Raw genomic sequence first — 6,904 nt, 5'->3', positions numbered from 1 at the left:
AGAGAGAGAAGGAGACACTGAATCCAAAGTAGGCTCCAGGGTCTGAGCTGTCAGCACAGATCCCAATGTGGGGCTCGGAACTCCTGAACCATGAGATCATAACCTAAGCTGAAGTCAGATGCTCAACCAATTGAGCCACCCAGGCACCCCACACACATTCTGTTTTAAAAATGGTCTAGTTTCTTTTTTATCTGTCCTCTGATGTAATTGACAGTATTTTTGGTGGCTTGTGGAATTGATGGTCCAAAGCAAAAAGCCCTGTTTTTCTATGTCTGCATTCCATTTTATTCTTTTCATGCTTTCACAAGAAATACATGTATCTTTTTTTTTTTTTTTTTTTTTTTTTTTTTTTTTTTTTTTTGCTTTATCGCTTTATGCCCTTTCTCTTTGAACAAACAATTTATTGTGTGCCATAGTTTTAACCCAGTGTCCAAGTAATTTAGATACCAGGCATCTGGTTTTCAGGTACTGTGGTAACAGAATTGGCTTTGAAGGAATGCGTATCTTCTAATTGACCTGTGGTACTATCATTCAGGTGTACAAATTCTCTAATTCTTGTGGTTAGCAGAAAAGGGCTCATGGCCAGAATGGCTTGGGTTTAGAATGATTACCAGAATTTCAACTAATTTTCTAGTTGTACAGAAAGACTGGAGTTTAACCATCTTAACTGGGAAGTGTTAGTAACCTACCTATGAAATGAGTTTAAAAAATGCGTTGGTAAGTATAGTAATTTCCTTTAATAATAATAAGTAATTGCCGTTGCTGATTTGTTATTTAGTAACAGATTAAAAGAATTTTTATAATAAACTTTTTAAAAAACTTTTTTTTTTCCTTAAAGACTTGTCAACTAAAAATATGTATTTTGAGTATTCTAAACAGAGAACTTACAGGGGTTTGCTTTGGAACTTTTAAGGGTAAAATGAGTGATAAAATGGTATGCTCATTTCTTAGGTTGAATATTCTAAGCAAACACACATGACTTTTTTCCTTTTCTTGGTTGCAGTAGATATGTTTTAAATGGAAGAATAGTGAAATTATTTTTCGGAAAGACTTAGCTTTAGATGAGTAGGATAAGGATGGTTATTTCTGTGGTTCTCAGCCTTGGTGCCCACAGAAAATCTGATTTAAATTGTTTGGAGGCATATGTAGGCATATTTTTTTAAGTTTCTCAAGTGATTTTAATTTACATTTAGATGTAAGAATCACTGCTCAGTTTTCCAGCTGCAAATTTCGGAAAATTGGTTTTTGTGGTGATTGGTGGTGGTTGTGGGTTTTGGTAAAATTAAAATATACTGTAGGACTCTGTTTCAATAGTGACTTTCGCCTGTCCTGTATAATAAGCATTCCCCTTACTTTTCAGCCTAATGTGTTCCTAGAAATGGACCTTAAAGTTTAATGATGGGCTTGTTTATTTTGGGGTGGATTCTATTCAAATGAGGTGCACCTATTTTTTTTTTTTAAGTTTTTTCCCTTTGCAGTTGTACAATTTACAAAGGTTGTTGATGTATTATCTCAGGCTTTCCTCATGATCTCCATATTTGTTTCAATCTTAGTTTAAGCCTATGTCTTAGGACTATAAGTGTATTTTATTTCTGCTTTTTATTCTGTATATTTAATTATACAGGTACTGCAATGTAGACAAAAATGGGATGTTTGCTGAAATGGCACTGTTGCCATCCTAGTGCTATCCTGTACATATGTTTTGATGTTTTTAGCAGCTGGTATATAAATTTGAGGAAAAGAAAATAATTATGGATATTTATAATGTACAGATTTGTTTTAAAAGTTGAACACACAAAGGTCAGTGATGACCAAGTAAGTGGAATGAGCAAAAAATCCCAGATTTGTGATTCCTGTTACACCTGGACCAGAATTCCTCTCCCAGAGGTAAAAGAGATAGATAGTGATTAAATGCTGGAAAAAAGGCCATGTCTTTCTCTTTTTTATTTTTTTAATTTTTAAAAAAGATTTATTTATTTTTGAGAGAGAGAGCGCGCGCAAGCAGGAGAGGGGCAGAGAGGGAGACACAGCATCCAAAGCAGGCTCTAGCCTGCTGTCACTGTCAGCACAGAGCCCTGTGCAGGGCTCAAACCCACAAACTGTGAGATCATGACCTGAGCTGATGTTGGATGCTTAACTGACTGAACCACCCAGGCACTCTTCTCTTTTTTTTTTTTTTTTTCTTTTTTAAAGCAAATCACAGATTCTCATGGCTGAAGGTTTTGTTTTGTTTTAATTCCAGTGTAGTTAACATACAGTGTCGTATTAGTTTCAGGAGTACAATACAGTGATTCAGCAGTTCTATACATTACTCAGGCTCATCAAGATAGGTGTGCTTTCAGTCCCCCTCACTTATTTCACACATCCCCCACCCGGCTCCCCTCTGGTAACCATCAATTCTCTGTGTCTCGCAGCTGAAGTTTGTAAGTAGTTTGTATCCTCAACAGGTTTGGGATAATTACATGGACTGTTGAGTTTTCTTTCCCTAAAATGCTACTAATAATGCAACATGTGGTTCCTATTGCTGTTTAGACCCCCTGGGAATCTCTCTGGAGATAGCCTTGAGCCATCCACAGTATTGTCATTTGTGAGGTCCATTTAGGCTTCCATGGACAGTACCAGTGGTGTTCTTTCAAGAGATGATTTAGCAGATGTTTCCTAATTCAGTGGTAAGCTATAGCTGCCCGGAAGTTCAGTGCCCATTTGTGGAAGTCAAAGACTAGAATTGTGATGGAAAAGGGAGTTAAGAGTGCTTGCTTTGAAGACCCGACCAGAGAGCAAGGTTCTGTGAAAGTTACTGGAAATGTCAAACATTTTTTTTTATTTTTTATTTTTATTTTTAAAAAAAAATTTTTTTTCCAACGTTTATTTATTTTTGGGACAGAGGGAGACAGAGCATGAACAGGGGAGGGGCAGAGAGAGAGGGAGACACAGAATTGGAAACAGGCTCCAGGCTCTGAGCCATCAGTCCAGAGCCTGACGCGGGGCTCAAACTCAACGGACCGCGAGATCGTGACCTGGCTGAAGTCGGACGCCTAACCGACTGCGCCACCCAGGCGCCCCGGAAATGTCAAACATTTAACAATGCACTGATGAGGCTAGTAATGAGGCTCGTGGTCTCTGAGGAAATGACACTGAGCTCAGACCCAAAGGATGAAAAGGAGCTATTTCTCACCAGGCTGTATTAGACACTATTTATCACAACATCACCCTTATTTTCTTTTTTTAAAGTTATTTATTTTGAAAGAGCCGGGAGATGCAGGGAGAGAATCTCAAGCACGCTGCTCCTGGGCAGTGCAGACCCCCATGCCAGGCTCAAACTCACAAACCTGAGATCACGATGAGATCATGACCTGAGACAAAACCAAGAATCAGATGCGTAAATGACTGAGCCACCAAGGAGCCTCATACCATGCTTCTTAAGTAGAGGGGCGCCTGGGTGCCTCAGTCAGTTAAACGTCATACTTCAGCTCAGGTCATGATCTCGCTGTCTGTGAGTTTGAGCCCTATGTTGGGCTCTGTGCTGACAGCTCAGAGCCTGGAGTCTGCTTTGAATTCTGTGTCTCTCTTTCTCTGTTCCTCCCCATCCCCCTTCTCAAAGTAAATAAACATTTAAAAAAATAAAACGAGTATAGTTTGTAGACCAAAACTGGTCGTCACCTGACATCTCCAGAGATTTCTGCTTTCACCTGCAGGGGGCAGGAGATCAAGGGCATCAAAGGGAAGCTGCGAGATGGGAACCTGTTGTAGCCCAGGCTAGGATTTTATGTCCAGAGTCTGACACCTGTCCCTGAGCAACAGGACATGGCTAGAGAAATGGATGCAACTGTACTGGTAGGGACTCATTTATACAAATGTCAAAGTGATCGTAGTTAGTGCCAGACAATCCCCTCTGCTTCCTGAGATTCCTTCTCAGACTTTAAGAGGACTGATTCACATGGTCTCTTCTCAGATTGCCAGCATCTCCTCTCCTAAACTCCAGAACTCTGATGACCTTGCCAATTCATACTTTCTTCTTCCTGTCACCACCTCCACCAACCTTTCTGCAGCTGTATATGTAATGTTGACCTCAACTGGAATATTCCCAACAGCATACAAGCATGGCTCCAGTATCTTCAATCCTGAAAACAAATTCTTTTGACCTCACAGTCTCCCTTAAGTGTCTGCCCCTTTTCTGTGTTCCTCTTCTTAGTCAAACTTTAAAGAACTGTTAGGTACTCTCTATCTCCTCTTACATTGTCTTCCTGAAACATCACTCCACTTAAATAACAGGCTTTATCAAGGTTATTTTTACATTGCCAAGTATAGTAGACATTTTTCTTTTTTCTTTTAATGTTTCTTTTTCAGAGAGAAAGAGAGAGAGGGAGACACAGAATCCGAAGCAGGCTCCAGGCTCTGAACTGTGAGCACAGAGCCCGACGTGGGGCTCAAACCCACGAACTGCAGATCGTGACCTGAGCCGAAGTTGGACACTTAACCGACTGAGCCACCCAGGCACCCTGACGTTTTTCTGACTATAATAAATTCCAGTTTTCAGGGGCACCTGGGTGGCTCAGTTGGTACAGTATGCAGCTCTTGATCTTGGGGTCGGGAGTTCAAGCCCCATGCTGGGCATAAAGCCTACTTTAAAAAAAAATCCAGTTTTTAGCATTGGAAGCAATTGACCAAAACAACTTCCTGGAAATAATTTCTTTTTTTTTGTCTACCATGAAACTAGATGTGCTTGTTGTCCTATGTTTTTGACTGCTACTTCCCAAGTTTTTTGATAAATAGGAGAGTGACCCAATGTTTAGGTCTCTATCTCTCTTCTACCTAAGTGATCTCATCTAGTTCCACCTGTATGCTGAAGAATCCCAAGTTTATACCTTTAACCCATTTTCTCCCCTGAACTTCAGAGTTCTATATCCAGCTGCCACCTTGACATGACTCAGATACCTAACATGCATCTCAAACTGAATTCCTGATCTCCTCTCACCCAAACTCCTGGGGCTCCCTGTCTTAGTAAATAAATGAATGCAGTTATTTTCTACAGGTAAGCCATTAGCTATACCTCCAAATATATCTTTCTGCTCACCTTCACTGCCACTGCCCTGGTTCAAGCCTCCTGAAGGATCTTACTACTTCCCTTTTTCCCAGCAACTACGTTCTCCACACGGTCACAGAATACTTTTTTTTTTTTTAATGTTTATTTTTTAGAGAAAGAGAGAGAGAGAGGGAGACACAGAATCTGAAGCAGGTTCCAGGCTCTGAGCTGTCAGCACAGAGCCCAACATGGGGCTTGAACTCCTAGACTGCGAGATCATGACCTGAGCCGAAGTTGGATGTTTGACTGAGTCACCCAGGTGCCCCATGGAGTGATCTTTCTAAACTGTGGATCAGATCAGGCCACTTGATGTTTACCCTCTATCCCCTGAGGTTGCTAAATGCAAATAAAATAAAATCCAACTTGCTTATGATGTCTTCCCTGCAAAGCTCTTCATGCTTTGGTCCTTGCCTGTTCCTCTACCTTCACTGCCTTTCACTCTCCGCCCATTAAGCACTGACGATGCTGGCCTTGCTGTTCCTGGAACATATGAAGGTCATTCTTATCTTAGAGCCTTTGTACTTAGGCTACTTGAATAGCTGTCCCACTTCTCCATGGCTGGTGCCTTCTTCAGCAGGTTTCTGCTTACATGTATTGCTGCCCCTGCCTTCCCTCACTTCACTTTCTAGGTCAATTTTTATCTTCTTCACAATACTTATCTACGTACCATTTTCTGTATGTGCTTCTCATCTCTTACCCCCTGATATTCAAGTCCTTTTTCTGTCTTGTTTATCGCTGCCTATGACATGGTGGGTGGAGAGGCTAATACTAGGTAAATATTCAATAATGGATTGACTGGCAGTTTTCTGGGCCAGTTAGTGGGTCATGGGTGGGCCTGTACTCAAGAGATTCTCCTGGGGATGTCCTTGCCAATCAGTGGCCCCTTGGAAGACATCCCTTCCTAACTAGGCATTCAGCAGTCAGAAATTAGCACTTGATTTGTAAGAGATATTAAAGTCACACTTGCCTTCACCTCATTGATGTTGCCCAGAGTCTGGCTCTTGGAATGTTCAGCGTCTCAGGTCCTGGCCTGGAGATCCCTGGGCAGTCAGCTGGCAGGGTGGGCTATGGACCTTTCAGACAGATTGCCGTCTTGTGGTCTTTGCTCCAGTGTGCTGGCTCCAGATGCCATACTGGCGCTGGTGTCCTTGGGTTCCCATAGGAGGATATAGTGGGAGATAGTAGGTCATGCCTGTCATGATTATGTCATCTATAAAAGAGCCCTCGATGGCCTGCGCTGCCCTACTTTTGAGTGAGCCTACCCGGCCCCTGTTGCCAGGACTTGTGCATGAATTTGATTTCACGGAGGGATGCTGTGGCCCACAGGGCTGAAGGCTACTTCCAAGGTCACACTGTGTGCATGTGGTCAAGCTGTACTGGCATTCAGTCTCTGATGGTCATACCAGGGATATGGACAGGACTCTTGGTCCTGGTGAAGAGAGAAGGCAGCTTCTGAAGGCATCTCTGTGAGGGAGCAGGTTTAGTGAAATGCTCTTTGGATGGCTGTCTGGCCCTCTGGCACCACCTGCTGGCCAGAGCCAATCAGTGCTTAGGGATTGGCCAGAACTACACTGTAGAGCAACCCATCCCTGTCCCTGCCTTCTTTGGGCCCTGTGTAGCCACTCTGAGCCCACAGAGGGTACCCACGTATCACCATAGACTTTCTCTCTTGGAGAGGCTGGAATAGAGGGTAATCCATGGGCTCACCTTGTGGTGAATCAGACAGACCTAGGTTCAGTGCCTACCTCCCTGCCATGTGGCCTGGGGTGATAACCTTTCAATCCCCCCCTGTGTGATAACCGTTCAATCCAGCGTAGGCCC

This window comes from Prionailurus bengalensis, chromosome A1 (assembly GCF_016509475.1).
Source record: "Prionailurus bengalensis isolate Pbe53 chromosome A1, Fcat_Pben_1.1_paternal_pri, whole genome shotgun sequence".
NCBI classification, from domain to species: Eukaryota; Metazoa; Chordata; class Mammalia; order Carnivora; family Felidae; genus Prionailurus; species Prionailurus bengalensis.
Note: the sequence above shows the minus strand (reverse complement) of the source record.